At 39.4% G+C, this 15584-nt stretch overlaps 1 protein-coding gene across 1 annotated transcript in view; it reads left to right on the top strand.

Moving 5' to 3' along the window:
* Window positions 1-15584, top strand: part of lingo1a (leucine rich repeat and Ig domain containing 1a) — a 74707-nt gene that overhangs the window by 20494 nt on the left and 38629 nt on the right. The window contains exon 2 of the mRNA XM_042111184.1: window positions 13200-13335. The gene's annotated coding sequence lies outside the window, so the exon portion shown is untranslated. The remainder of the gene's footprint in view (window positions 1-13199; window positions 13336-15584) is intronic.

Below are 15584 nucleotides of genomic sequence, written 5' to 3' on the forward strand. Positions count from 1 at the left end.
TATAGTGCTCCGCTTAGGTCTCTTCCCCATCACTAGGTGGGCTACTTCCATCTTGTTTGCTAATATGTCCTCAGGCTAAATCTCTACAACACCACCATTAGTGGAGGACAGTTAATCATCTTTCAAATAACAGGGAATAGAAAGATATTTGCCAGTATAGTTAAGGAGAGCATGGCTGCCTTAAAAAAATTTTTTTTAAAAAAAGCTCTAAGGATTTTGCGTTTATGAGGGTTTTGGGGGCTAGCAAGAGAGCCCTCACTCTGCATTCATGGCTGGATTCTTCTCTAGATAATTGCCATGGTGAATGCTGAGGTTGATAAATGAGAGTCTATTGAGAGTCGGGTCAGCCCTCCACAATGGATGGACCTGTATTCTCATGAGTCGATCACGCTGACTGACACCCCTTATCTTTCAGCAGTACAGATGAACCCTAAACCCCATCTCTCCTGTCAGGTCTTCAGCTGTTTGTTCATTAACTGCTTATCTTGAGGACACACCATTGAAAATGCATCAGAGTTCTGCTGTTTGAAGTTGATTATTTTCTATGTTAATTCCTATTTGTACAGCCTACAGCTTAAAAAATAATGTATCTCAGAATATTAGAATGTTTAATTTTGAGTTTGAGTACATTTCTATGCATACAACACATAACAAAGTGTACCTGTCCAAGACTGCTGACTTGACAGTTGTCCAGGAGATGATTATCCACCCTCCACAGGGAATGTAAGCCACAGAGGGGTGTCTAATTCAAATGGTCAGAATTTAAGTAATCATTTAACTAAAGTATTTTTTAAATTGTTTGTTATGACTGCATTGGTGTGTGTAAAGTGCTTTGTGTTGGACTTTGAGCATGAAAAATGCACGATATGAATAAATTCTTCTTACTTATTTACACACATGCTTATTTTCTAACTTCATTCATGGGATCTTGCCACTTCTTGTTTTCCCTCACATTAAGCTAGATACCCATTCAGAAATGTGTTAACACTACTGTATCTAGTTTTGCCCTTAACCTGTTACTATCAAATTCCTCCTTTTCCATGCCAAAGCAGCAAGAGAAAAATGTTGTTAAAGTTAGTAGGCATGACCTCTTTGTGTCTGAGTGTCTGTTACTGTATATACAGCTCCACGAAACATTTATTAAAAAATATATTATGTTGCATATTATAAAAAGATGTGGATGTCAGGGGAATATGTATTTAATTAATTGTTTGTCCATTCATTTAGATATGCACTTTTCAAGGACATATCGTTTTGCTTCCTCGCCTACAAGAATGTCATTGCTGTTAAGTATGTTGGTGTTTGATGTTGGTGGGCTGACAGTATCTGTGATTTAAATGGGGCTCACGTTGTCCTTAGTCAGCAGATAATGTGCATCTTTGCTCATCCATAGTTGAATGTCAAGGTTAGGGCAAGGACTCATATAAGCAGGGCTGTGGAGGCCCTGTATGTAGCAATGTAATTAAGTAGCTTCAAATGAAAGCAACCACATACCATTCAATAAACCCGGTATACAAAGAGAAGTGTCAGCTGTGACATTTCTGCAGAGATGTCATTGAGTAGTTACTCCCACAGCAATGTCATGCTACCTCTTGACATTAAATTGCAAACATAGTCAGGGTCAAATTTGGAACTAGAACATTGTGTCTTGAACATTGTACCTGAAACATTTTATATTAATTTATGTTATGTTGAAAGCTATTTTTTTTCTCCCAATGCCACACAACAGACCTGTGAAAGGTCTACCTGCTTAAAAGCCATTACTGCCATAGAAAAGACCTATGGACAGGCTCGGACTGGTAATCTGTACAACCGGGCAAATGCTAAATTTTTTTTAGTTATTTATAAAATAGGCCTAGCCTATAAATGCAGTTGCATCAATTTGGCTTGGGGGGGTGACAGGTCAATCATTTTGGCCTCTTCATGACAGGTTCAATGTGTGTTACAATCGTGCCCCCCTGCCCCACCCCTCAAGTGGATTTGTCCAAGCAGCCGCTAGTTCAAGTGCATGGTAGCCTAGGCCAGGGGTTCCCAAACTTTTCCATGACAAGGCCCCCGAAATACCACTAGGTTCTGGCCAAGGACCCCCTTGATGTGTTATTAAACCCATCGACAATACTACGGCAAATGTAAAAATACATTAAGCTAATCCTAATAATTATTTTAGCCACAAGCACTTCGCGATGGAGCATACAATGTGTAAAAATTGCATTTGGGGCTTTTTGCTATATGAGAGTTATCACTCTACTATTATTCCCAGTCATAATCATGGAAAATATAATGTTCAGATAATGTGAGAAATTATTATAATGGCATTGTATAACAACCCTCATAGTAATAGGTATATTTTACATTTTTCAAATGTATTTATTTGTTGCTTTTATTTTTCCTTCCAACTTGCTGAGGCCCCCCTGGCACCCCCTCGCGGCCCCCATTTTGAAAACCACTGGCCTAGGCTGTATAAGTGCCCTCCGCTGGCTGGTGTTCACATTATTGCAGTTTAACCGTAAACAGCAATCAGAGGTCTAGTTTTATTCCATAAATATATTGTTTTTATAGACGTTAGTTGCACGCGCTACCAAGAGCTCATTTACTGCACCATGTAGGCTACTGTAGTGCGGTTCTGTCAACATAAAAAAAACGGGTAGCCTACAATTTTCGCACAACTTGGTGGAAAAGTGTAGCACAGGTTAAAGAAAACCCATTCATTTTTGGAGCTGGTCCTACTCAAAAGGAACTTCAAAGTATTTCCCATATAGTAGGCCTATCCTTTTAGCTCACAACGACAGTGAAGGTGAAACTTGGAAAGTGGTCTCTCCACCGAGTGTTACATTAGATGCACAATCAATCGCGAGTCGATGCAGGTAAAAAGTAGGCTATCAACTGGTAGGTTAGTAACGAAGGTATTGCAAAATGTCATGACGGCACACAAACTAGGGCAAAAACGTTTAGTATACACTTGTGGTGATAGCCTACAGTTAATGTGAATCACGGACTATAACCAAAGTAAAGGAGAAGATTTGCACCAAATAAAGGCTGTTTGTGTTTCTACAACATGTTGGCACAAAACGTAATTTCTGACGATGTCCATGTTCAGTAGCCTATATTTTTCATTCACAGTCAAGCAGTGACATGTAGTTTAATGCATGGGGTAACATGACGTGAGACAGACAGAAGATGAGCCTGTCTTTAGTAGCCTATCGCTGAATCCTGTGCCTCTCAATTTCAAATCACTTTAAAACGGTGTGATTAGCAACCAGAATTGTTTTTAAAAATCCCCGAGAGACACCCCCGGACCCCCGTGTTATTGTGATTATAATAACCTATAGGTCCAAATCTAAATGTTTGGGTTCAGTTTATGAAGTGTTGCTACAGCATAATTACTGTGTGTTATTTATTGGGGGGATTTTTTTTTTTTGGGGGGGGGGTCATCTGTCCAGTGGTGGGCCGGTCCAGGAGAAAATTGCCAGGGCCGAATTTTGCTCCCAGTCCGAGCCTGCCTATGGACATCCGGTTGATTTGTGAATGGAATAGGTGCATGGTAGGCTCTTTGCTCTGTAGTTATTAAATGCTAAATGGCTAGGTGCTGCCCTTCAGCCCAGAGGCCGTATTCACAAAGAATTTTAAGGCTAAAAGTAGCTCCTAAGTGGCGAATTTAGGAGCAACTCCTAAAAATAATGGGCGTGTCACTCCTAACTTTAGGACTCCTAATTTTTTTCACTAAAAGTAATTCACGAAGCATTTTAGACCTAAAAGTAGCACCTAAGTCTGGGACAGCTTAAAAGAAGTCAAGAGGACTCCTAACTCACTAAGACCTATTCACAAACAGCTTTTTGTGGCATTTCACGTTGCGATGTTTTGAAATGGGTATGCGGCAACAGGAGCGAGGGAACAATTTTGCATTGTAGGCATAAAAGGGATGCTATAACGCCACCAACAACAACCACAACTACTCATTGTCAACATGTAAATTAAATGTAATGTTTGATTGTGAATCAAATTAAAATGTTCTCCTCTTTGCAAACGTAGGCATATGGTGACAGATTAATTTAATAATGTTGCAAAGATAGCCTAGCCTACTGCATCAATCCGTAGGCCTATGTTTCATTAGGCTACTAGGCTATTTGTTTTGCCTTACTCTTTATTCAGAGAGTAAGGCAAAGGCCTTTTTATTCAGTTATTCATCATCTTCCGTCCTTCGCACTACTTGTGTAGCGCATGCATTCTCGGACCTGTCACCTGTCACTCATCATCGTAAGGGAGGTGTTTGGAATCATTCCCGTGTTACAATCATCAGCCAATCAAGGTGGTCACTTCAGGCAAGCTCGTGCATGAGTAATGACGTCATCCATAGCAACGAAGACTTACTCTTAGTTTAGGAGTTGTCATTTTTCCTTACTAAGAGTAGGTCTGAAAGGCTTTGTGAATAACTTTTAAGAGAAAACTCCTAGCTAAAATCTTTTAGTGCGATTTAGGAGTACTCCTAGTGGTAAGATAAAAGGCTTTGTGAATACGGCCCCTGGACTCCAAATTACATGTATTTATTTTTGTATTCCCCCGAGTGAACCTCGTCTACAGCTTTTGTGAAATATCAAAAGCCTCAAAGTGTGTTTTTTAAAAGTAGTAACTAAAATGTGGAAATTAAATTTGGCAAAGTCTGATTAATTACCTTTGCTGTCAACAAATCAGTAATTGATTAGCCTAATTGTTGCTCCTCTAATTAAAGTGGATGTGCATGTGTCCCCTGATGTTGTAGTGTTGGTCCATTAAAAGTGCTGTTTCCTGATTAGAGATGTAACTAATGCTTTGAGCCTGAAGACTAAGCTGCAGATTTTGGCCATTCAGTCTCCTAGGCTTGATGAGGCTCTGTTTAATTAGTGAGATTGTTTCGTGCCTTAAAATTAAACAATTTTACTTTTTTTTAACAGCCTTTATTTTCAATTGGATTTCTCCGGTCATGAGAAAAAGGGTGGAGGGCATTTTACTTTTGCTGCATTTAATCACAATATGTCTGCCAAGGAATTTGGCTTGGAGTATGTCAGTTGATATGCTTTTGTTCTGTGGTAGGTCATAGTCAACAGCCATCCAATATCCGATGCACTGCCATTCAGTCAAACTTTCATGGTTGATAATTTAAAAGTCTCTCACACACACACACACACACACACACACACACACACACACGCAAACAAGAATATCAGGCCACTTTTTACCCTTTGCAGCATCAGTTCATGCTACATGGCACAATTTCAGATGGCAGAGTTTGTGTGGCACAGCGGGTATCTGTGTATGACATATTTGACATGTGTCTGATGTTCAAAGGCATATGAGAAATGTTTCCATCTATGTTTAAAAGTATTGTACATGTATTTATTCATTTGTAATCCTGTATCCAACCAACCCGAAATAGTAAGGGTGCACATTGTACTTGACAACAAAGTGTTACCCCCATTTTCAAGGCAAAGTGTGAGGTTATACTGTATGTCATGGCATAAGTTTGACTAAGTTTACCCAAAGTAATTTTCTGGGTTTACAATTTGCAGCTCACAATTTAGTGAATCCAATTGTGATCCCAAGCTTTTTATTGTTTAATGTGTCTACACCTAGTGCTTGATTTGTTGGCACAAGCCATGTACATACTGTACAGTATGTGGTGATGCAAAAAGTACAGTGACAGAGCTAAATCAGATTGTTTGACTAGGTGTATGTCTAAATGCAATAGTTAACCAAATGTGTGACTGTCTTTTGGAGAATTGCATAGTTTTTATTGAACACCACTCTCACCACTCCCTTCTAAATTTGCTGTTTGTTTTCTTTATGACGTGTGACTACTGAAGAAACATTTTTAGTCAAACAACACATTTTTGTTTTCACTCCCATTTTTCATGAGCTGACATAAAAGTCAAATCAAGTCAAGTTGATTTCAAGTCAAGTTGATTTCAAGTTTATTTATATAGTGCATTTCATACACAGATGTACTTTACATAAACAAAAGCAAACATATATAACATTTCTTTAATGCATAAAAAAGGCTTAGCTCCCTCAAATTATGTTCACAAATGTGTTTAAATCTGTGTCAGTGAGCAAGAAATATAAAGAAATGCTGGTTCAAAATGCACAATTATTGCACAAATGTAAGGCCACAGTAAAATGTGCAGTTTTATCGCACAGCAAGTTTTGAGGGAGTATGCAACTGCAATGCTGACTGCAGGAACACCCACCATAGTTGTTGTTGCCCATTAAGTTCCGAATGTGAAAGCGATGAGATGCTCACTAACACTGATTTTTCCAAATTTGTCAACAAATAAACCCTTTTCTCCATAGAAGTTCTAGACATTTTACTTCAACTCATGAAGACATCTTTTTGTTCAGTAGATCTAGAAACAATGATAAGTGTTGGAGACACACCAGTTCTCTGTGTGGTCTTAGAAATGTGTATTCTGGGAATTTTGCTTTCAGGTGTCAGGTGGCCAGTAAGGAAGGGAATTCTGTTGAAATCATGTTTGTCGAGCCTGTCACATGAAAGATGGGGGATAGTGCGTAGGTATGAGCCTTGAAGAGCCGGTCATTCATGTGCAAAGAGAGATAGCCTGATCTTACCAAGGGCAGCACGCTATCTGACAGTAACAGCAGGTACTTCAAATCACATGACACTCTAAAACGTGAAAAAATACATGTAATACTATTTTCAATGCAGCTTGTCATTAGCCTGATTGTTTACCAGGTATATACCAAGTATTGGTCTGATCACGTTTCCCTTCCTTCAGGCCAGTGTGTAGGTAGAATGTATAATTTTCTTTCGCAGCGTTCTGCCAAGAAGACCAGGTGTGGCATTGTCTCTCAATTGTCATGTCTCCAGAGCGCGTCTGGAAAGATGCCCAACCCATGCCACTCTGCCCGGTCGTTTGAGCTCTCGCTGCCTGGCATTGTTTGAGTAATCCTCCTCTCAGCGCCACCCTCCAAAGTGAAAGGGATTAGTGACTTTTGTACACGCTATCAGAGGGGGGAGCACCAACAGTCGTCCTGTTAGCATGATGGAGTCTCAAGAATAATTACTCCAAGACTGATAGATGACCATAGCACCAGATGAATAGAGTAATTCTCATATCCAGATGAATGACAAAGTGCCAGTTGCGATAGTGATGAGAATGACGGAATTAAATCCACTGCGCTCCCTCTCACTAGATACTTCTGCTTCACTGAAAGAAGGAATCTTGCCAGCTTGGAGTCAGCCATCTTGCATTCAAGTCCGCAATTTGACTTGCTTTGATTTCACTCCTCTGAAAGCACATTTTCTCTGTGCAACGCTTATCCACAACAAGTATGGCAGGAGGAGAGAAGTAAAGACCTCGTGTAAGAAGATAAGCTGCATTGCTCTTAGCTCACCACTGTCATCCTCCTTAGTCCATACATCATAATGAAGTCAATTAGCTCTTCATTTATTTAGTATTTACAGAATTAACCTCTGCCTTGCTATCGCTTTAACCATTTTACATTAGCCATAAATCAAGTGTTTTCAAGTATGGGCAGATATGACTTGGGAAGCACATACAGTCACACTCTACCTCATACATAATCGGGTTGTTATCTCTCCAGAATAATTCACATCAGCATTGTGTTTGAATCAATAGTGCATAGCAATATGTTGTTGTTGCATCATTCATAAGTACAACCTCCAGGCAGGTGTTCTAGGATAGTCATTACATCTGACCTCAAGGGGTGGAGGACTCCTTGCTGTGAGAGACCATAATTGGGCCAAATTTACAAACAGGCTGTGCCTGTCAGGAAATCAATAAGTTGTAATTGGTTATTGCTAATTATTTACTGTAATGGCTCATGGTTTTTTATTATGTCACATTAGCACTATGAATCTGCAGTGACCTTGGTCTGGTCATGGATCACATTTTGTGTGTGTGTGTGTGTGTGTGTGTGTGTGTATGTGTGTGTGTGTGTGTGTGTGTGAGAGAGAGAGAGAGAGAGAAAGAGAGAGAGAGAGAGAGAGAGAAAGAAAGAGAGAGAGAGTACACAATATGTTACTGATGTTACTGTGGTAAATAATGACAGTTCACCATTTAAACATGTGTTTTTTGCAAATGAATGTTAGTGTTTGATGCTTTGACAAACCTAACAAGTACAGTGACTTTCCAACACAAATACGTCAAATCTGTAGGATCTCAGAGAGTGTGCCACACACCTGATTCATCTTGTCAAAATGGCTAAGCCAGTCATGTCGTTAAAATGGCTAAGCCAGTCATGTCGTTAAAATGGCTTAGCCAGTCATGTCAGTAAAGTATTTAGTGTTGCAAATAATTTATTAAAAGTGCTCTAAGCCATGTTTGGTAATATCACTTCTGTTGACATTCAAACAAAACAGAGAGCTAGCTCGCCCCTCCCTCCCATACAACTGAAACTCTTGCATCTTGTCGGTGATTGGCTGGAACAGTTTGTTATGTTTCGTGGTTCAGGCTGGACTAGAGGTCTGCCCCCCCGCTCCCGCAATATTCTGTCCCGCTCCCGCATTAATGTGTCATTTTTAGTCCCGCTCCCGCCCGCATCTGTAACATGATGTCCCGCTCCCTCACGCTAAAGCCCGCATGCAGGAGGGATAGCCTATTCAGTTTTTTTTTCTGTCTCACGAAAGGAGCACACACACCTGAGAAAGAATCCAGATGTCAGTTTCTTGGTTCTGAATGTAGGCTAACAACTGAAGTAGGCCTAGTCTGGTGCCCTCTTCCTCTGTAATGCTTTCGATTTCGAGTTTTGACAATGAGCAGCTGGAACAAATTGAACCCACGTAAATTACAATATAGGCTATAGGCCTACTATCTGTTAGTTATGCTTAAACCCCGTTTTTTAATGCTGCCTAACAGAACATCCAGCTGAACTATAGTTATGAACACTACTTTAATCATTTCCATATTTAATATTTCCATATTTAATATTTCCATATTTAATGTGTATAGTTATTGCTCTATTTTACTTTGGACAAAAGCATCTGGCAAGTACTATAACCAAAGATCCTTGATTACTAGCTCCACTTTAACCATCTCCCATACCCATACCAATGACCACAACCATAACCAAACCCATACCCATAACCACAACCACAACCATACCCATGACCAAACCCATACCCATAACCACAACCACAACCATAACCATAACCATAACCAAACCCATACCCATAACCACAACCACACCCATACCCATAACCACAACCACAACCACAACCACACCCATACCCATACCCATACCCATAACCACAACCATAACCATAACCAAACCCATACCCATACCCATACCCATGACCACAACCATAAACATAACCATACCCATGACCACAACCATACCCATACCCATGACCACAACCATAAACATAACCATACCCATACCCATGGCCACAACGATAAACATAACCATACCCATACCCACAACCATAAACATAACCCTACCCATAACCATAACCATAACCATAACCATACCTATACCCATCACCATACAAATAACCATTCCCATTCCCACACCCATAACCATAACCATAACCATAACAAGTGCAACACACTGTATGTATCAAACTGTAGCCTGTGCAAATTGGTGTGGCCAGAAAGGACAGACAATATTCATCTCTCATTTTTACAATAGATTATTGGTTATGAAATCTTAACTCTTAACACAGATCAGGATTGATTGACGTGCATGCCTGTCCTCAGTGACATGCTAATTCTTGATGGTATTATCCCCCCATAAATTTAGTTTGTTTGAACACTGTACAACACATTTTGTTTTGCTTACATACAAAGTATTGTTTACACTTATTTTGAGAGTACAACATTTATTCACTTGTCTCAAGTATGTCTCAAACATGACCACGAGTGTTTTCACTAGTGTGGGTAGACACTGTCTGTCTTTGGGAAATTATATTTAACAACACGTTGGCATAGCTTAGAAGCGCTACACATAGAGGACTGAAAATTAACAAGGTGTCTGAGATTAAAAGAGCAACATTATTCGTCCATGTGGTTCATGCTGTCTGTCTGTGCATAATAGCTGGATGAAGTGCTAAGAAGGTCGTTGCCTGTAAGAATGAGCCAGGCACTGCACAAACTAACAGCAGGGCAGTCAGCTGAAATCACAGTGTGGAAGTACCGCCTCATCTGGCATAGAAAATGGTGGCTGTAGTTTTGTTGATAGACTAAACACAATTATTTTCAGCAAGGCTATTGAATGCTCATTACTCTCACACACACACTCTGACATCTGCTCTCACTGTACTCCATAAAGCCTGCCTCCATTTTTGAAGCAAACCCATTGTTCAGCCATTTCACATTTCAACCAGACCACGACTGTCCTTAAATATTTCATCTGCAAATGTCATTCTTCATTAAAAAGTATTTCCAGTTCAAATGAATGAGCTCTCTTTTTTGCTGTATGCCAAAACATGCTGTTGTACTAATACAGCCATGCCATGCCTTTGCTTAAAAAACATTTTTAGCATTTGGTACTTTTCAACCAATATTGTGGGTCAAGGCTGCAATACAAATGCGGGAAAATTAATTTCACTGATCTCTAATGTGTTCTAAATAAGTATGAAGGAGTATTACGGCCACACATGAAGAAAAAAAATACTTTTGCCATGACGAAATTAAACTCGACATGTCGAGTCAACATGTCGAGATTAAACTTGAAATTTCGGGAATAAAGTTGAAATATCAGGTCGACTTTAATTTCGACATTCCGTCTTTATTCTTGACATTCAAAACTAGTTAGTATAGTTGTTGCTAAACCTGATTCTGAAGTAGGCTACAATTTCACCAAATCATCTATGCTACACAAGGCATTTTGTTGAGTCGTCGGCCAACTGATTGAGTATGAGACTGACTGTCCGATTCAGTAGCTGGTACTTTGGAGCGGTCGTTCTCTCTCCACCCTAACTTTGATGGACATGTCAAGATGAAATGTTGAGATTAAAGTCAATATGATATGTCAACTTTATTCTCGAAATGTCAAGTTTAATGTCGACACGTCAAAATTAAAGTTAACATGATATTTCAACTTTATTCTCAACATTTCGAGTTTAATGTTGTCATGGCAAAAATATTTGTTTTTTATGTGTGACCCTAATACTCCGTCGTAAACAAGCTACTTCACAAAATGTCTATAATTGTGGAACAGCTATGCAACAATACAATGACTGGACTCAAACTAGTTGTTTGAATGTACTTCAGGATTATGTTCTCCTTATACTATAATCATAACAAGGTTATAGCATTTTCTCTATCTTTTTGCTGTTGAGCATCACTAGGTTTTTCCAGCCTTCTCCTCAGTGGATAATGTGTAGGGCTATTTTATTCAAACTTGCATACTTGAATACTTACCACACAAATGGGTCAAAGAACTTAAGTACTTTTATCCAGAACAATTACATGACTGTTTTGCATGTCATTAAATAACTTTTTGACATGACAAAAGTTCAAAAGTTGTCAATTGTTTTGAATAAGCACTTTCTATCAAAGTTTTTGTTGTATTTTTAGGGTTTGGTAATTTAGCTACTGTGAAACTATACTCAGCCGACAGGAGCAGTCTATGTGAAATTGATCTCGTATTTTAGAAATGTTTAAAGATTTTAGAATGTATTACACAAGGTGTCTTGTTGTCAAGCTATCATATGCTCTGCATTCAAACATCCTTGTACATGGATTGGCCACCTCCATCACCTCCAAAGAACTGCTGCTACAAAGTATCATTGCCACTAATAATATCACAAACTCTCTTGAGTAGTCGTTGCCATAGTTTAGTGGGTGGAGATCTAACACACGAGAGATCAGCCATCTGTTGTCTTGAACATCCCACATTATGATATGACACTTCACTTGCAGGCAGAGCTATATTTATCTAAGAATCTGTTCATTTTCATCACCATCAGAAGCAGAACAACTTGCTTAGGCGTGCTCAGTCAAAAACATGGGAATTCCATGTTTTAAAGCTGAAAGCTTTTGGGCCCCCATTGTCTACTTCAAGGCAGCGGTTGACTATCACCGTTGACTTCAAGGCACCTAATCCTAACCTTAACCGTAACCCTAACCCTAACCCTAACCTTAAAGGTTGTATCAGGGATTGCAGGCCCAAAAAAGGCCCAAACATAAATGATCACATTCATCTAATCTTTCCTAACGATCCGCTAGCTGCCCGCCCCATAAGCAGGCCGTCAAAAAAACGTGTCTCTGTAAGCAGCCTAGGCTCTGAGATCTGCACACAAAAACATTTGCTACCAACAAGTGTTGCCAACCACCTTAAAGGCAAAATAAAGTGTTCCAACCAATAACTAACGAGATGTGCGTTCAGGAGAGTTTCAATTGTACGGGAGGGAGGGGGAGGGAGTAGCGAACTAGCTCTCTGTTTTGTTTGAACGTCAACTGAAGTGACGTTACCCTGGCACCACTGGAATTTATATCCTGGTCATGTACATTTGCAAATTAATGGTTGTCAAGACAATGAGTCTGTCTATGAGTATTGTTGCTTGTTTGCCACCATATCAATGTTTACACTTGAAGTTGTGCATGTCTGCTATCGTGATTTGAACTGTGATGGGCTAATGTCAGTCCAATCCAAAATATTCAGTTATTTCATAATAGCAATTTGATGTTTTCATAGCAAACATTAGAGTCTGTTGCATTTGAACCATTAAAAATCACAAATGAAATGTGCTTGTCATCACAGTGCACGCCAGAATTTCGATTGGTGCTATTAGCTCAGAGAACACAATTTCAGTGACACACCCTGAAATCTGGAGTTTCACTTGTGCCAAACAGACGTTGTGGCACTCTGGTGTACGATGAGCACATAAATGCACATAGCAAGTAAGCATAACCTTTGACCTTCAGCATAGTGCTGCTGTTGTGAGTTTGGTGTGCCAATGCAAGGGTCACCCCTTTGCTTTCAAATTGGGTTCAAAGTGTTCAAAGGCATACTTTCAAGTTCAAATGTGTGCAGGAGAGTTTGTAGTAATTGCTGCCAACATCACGTAAAATCTGTAAGCCTTCAAATACACTAAATGTGTATTTTTGGGACACTGAAAAGTAAAACGTTTGAAATGAATAGCAATGAATTACATGTTAATTAATATGTAATTAATGTATGAAAAGCAGCTCTGATCAGAAAAAGATCTGATGCTAACCCACTTCCTCTCTCCTGTATTGCAGAGGGATCCTGAGGAAGTGGTGAGGGGAATGTGAGAATGTGGCCGGAGGAGAGAAGGTGCCAGTCTCACTCTCATCTACTCGCTCCCTCTCTGTGAGCAGGTCCCTGTTCCAAACCACAGGCAAGCGCTAACTGTCTGTAAGTATTACACACACACACAAACAGAGTTTGTTTTTTTCTTTCTTTTTTTCTGGCTTCTGTTTTTTATAAACAGAGTGACTATTTGCACCCCACGTACAATTAGCCTTGGCCACACAGCTGGGTCGCACCCTGTATGATGTGTGACAAAAAAATGCGTTGCACATGAACAAAAAACATGGCATTTGTTTTTTCGTCAGCAGAAAGACAAGAATTCAGAAAGGTTTCGGCACTAATATCTGTTTTGATGAATTTTCTGGTGTAAAAGTTGTATTTTATTTTCATAAGATTTGTTCAGTGAATACATACAACCGTCAGTTTGTTGGTTAGCAGCAATCTCGTCCTGGTTTCGATTCCTGTGAGAAGTGTTTTGGCCTGAGCGGTTGAGAAAAGTAGCTTTTGTATAATGTTTTCCAAAAGAATGAATGAGTAACATTGTAATAAAGGTCCCATCAAAAAAGTGGGTCCCAATTATTGATCTTTTTGGCATGACATATTGAAAGTGTTCATGAAGTACTTTATGCCTTCATGCTTACGTGCTTAGACACTACTGTGCCCTGGCCTGGGTTATAAGCTGATGTCCAACACCAAAGATTTATTGCAGACATATTATTTTGTTAAAGGTACATGCACCTTATTCAAGCATGGGGTTGATAGACTATGTTCTAGAGATTAGATAATGTGGTGGTATCTTTGGTCACACTTAGCCACAGTGTTTATCAGGGATTGCTATCACAGAATGCAGTAAGCTGTAATAGAATTCCTCTTTGGTTGTGTGTGGAGTCTGGCCTATTTTCATGGGTTACACAGTAACTTTGTGAAAGGTCTAGATTAGCTGACCCTGTCGACAAGGTATTTTTGATAGTGTATTGATAGTGTGTGTGTGTGTGTGTGTGTGTGTGTGTGTTGTTGTTGTTGTTGTTGTCGTTCTAGTGCTGAATTTGCTTAGCTGAACAGTTATCTGTTAAAAGAGTTCCCAAATTGCAAGGGGCCTTGTATTATCTACACGAAAATGACAATCTAATTTTTGCTTCCTTCCCTTAATAAATATTGTCAATAGTTAAAGGAAGAATTCAGAATTAACACAACAGCACCAGCCTACATGTAAGAAAATGTGGAATGACAAGCAGATATATATGGTCTGCTGCCTCCTTTCAAGTGCATCCAAAGCAGCCCGTTTTTCATCCAGCTCTGAGGTTTACACATACAGAATTCATCGTGCCCACTAGAACTATTTGGAGGAACTATGTCCATAACTCAGTGCTACTGTGCTGAGGAGGAGACCTGTGCACTGAACACAGACAGAAATCAGCACAAAATGGCAGTAGTCACAGCCCAGACCAGCAGTGTAGGGGATATACAAGTGGCTATTGTTAATTACTTTAAATGTGCCGGTGCCTGTGTTAATATTGATGAAAACCCAGACAGCGAGGGGAGCATCATGATGCCCTCAGACATTTTTAATGCGGTCATGAACTCTAACATATAGTTAGTGAGGGAATTTAAAGCCAAGCTGGTGTTGATTACATTAAAAGCTTTTACGGTGATTGCTATGAAGAGAATTGAAAACCCCAGTGTGAAACCTTAAAATATATTCAAGGTAAGAGATTTCTCACAAACATTATCTTGCTACCAGACGTGAAAAAGACAGATTTTGTTTGTTTATTCTGAGTTACATGCAGCATCTGTGAATTTTTGTTTGTTTAAATTGTAGATATTCTACTAGATGACAAAAAAAAAACATCTGTCTAGACAGTGCCTGCATTATTCTTTAATGTGTGCAATGCATGTAATGGATTTTAAATAGCCCCCCATGTGGACTGAACTCTGGGACTTCATTAATATGAAACGCTTTTGGTGATCATTACATTGACAAAAGTGTGGATGTGGATTAAAGATTTGCATTAAACCTTCAGATGTGCCAATCAAAGGTTTAACATGCATTGATTAATTAATTATAATGCAAGTAATCAATTATTGTATATTCCAATGCTCTTTGACCAGGCTGTGTTTGTGAATGTATTTATTTAGAGTGTGTCCAAAGAGGAAAGTGCCCCCACAGGGCTTTGTCATTCATGTCCCATTAACAATAGTGTCCTTTTTATGTACAGTTTGCCTATGATGAGAGAGACAAAAAATTTAAACTGTTTAATGATGTGGACATAGCCTCAAATGAGTTTAAGCATGACTATGGAAGTTGCCTGTTCAGCTGCGTAATAATTGATGACCTTGCTGTTTTCCCAGAGAAG

This window comes from Alosa sapidissima, chromosome 11 (assembly GCF_018492685.1).
Source record: "Alosa sapidissima isolate fAloSap1 chromosome 11, fAloSap1.pri, whole genome shotgun sequence".
NCBI lineage: Eukaryota > Metazoa > Chordata > Actinopteri > Clupeiformes > Clupeidae > Alosa > Alosa sapidissima.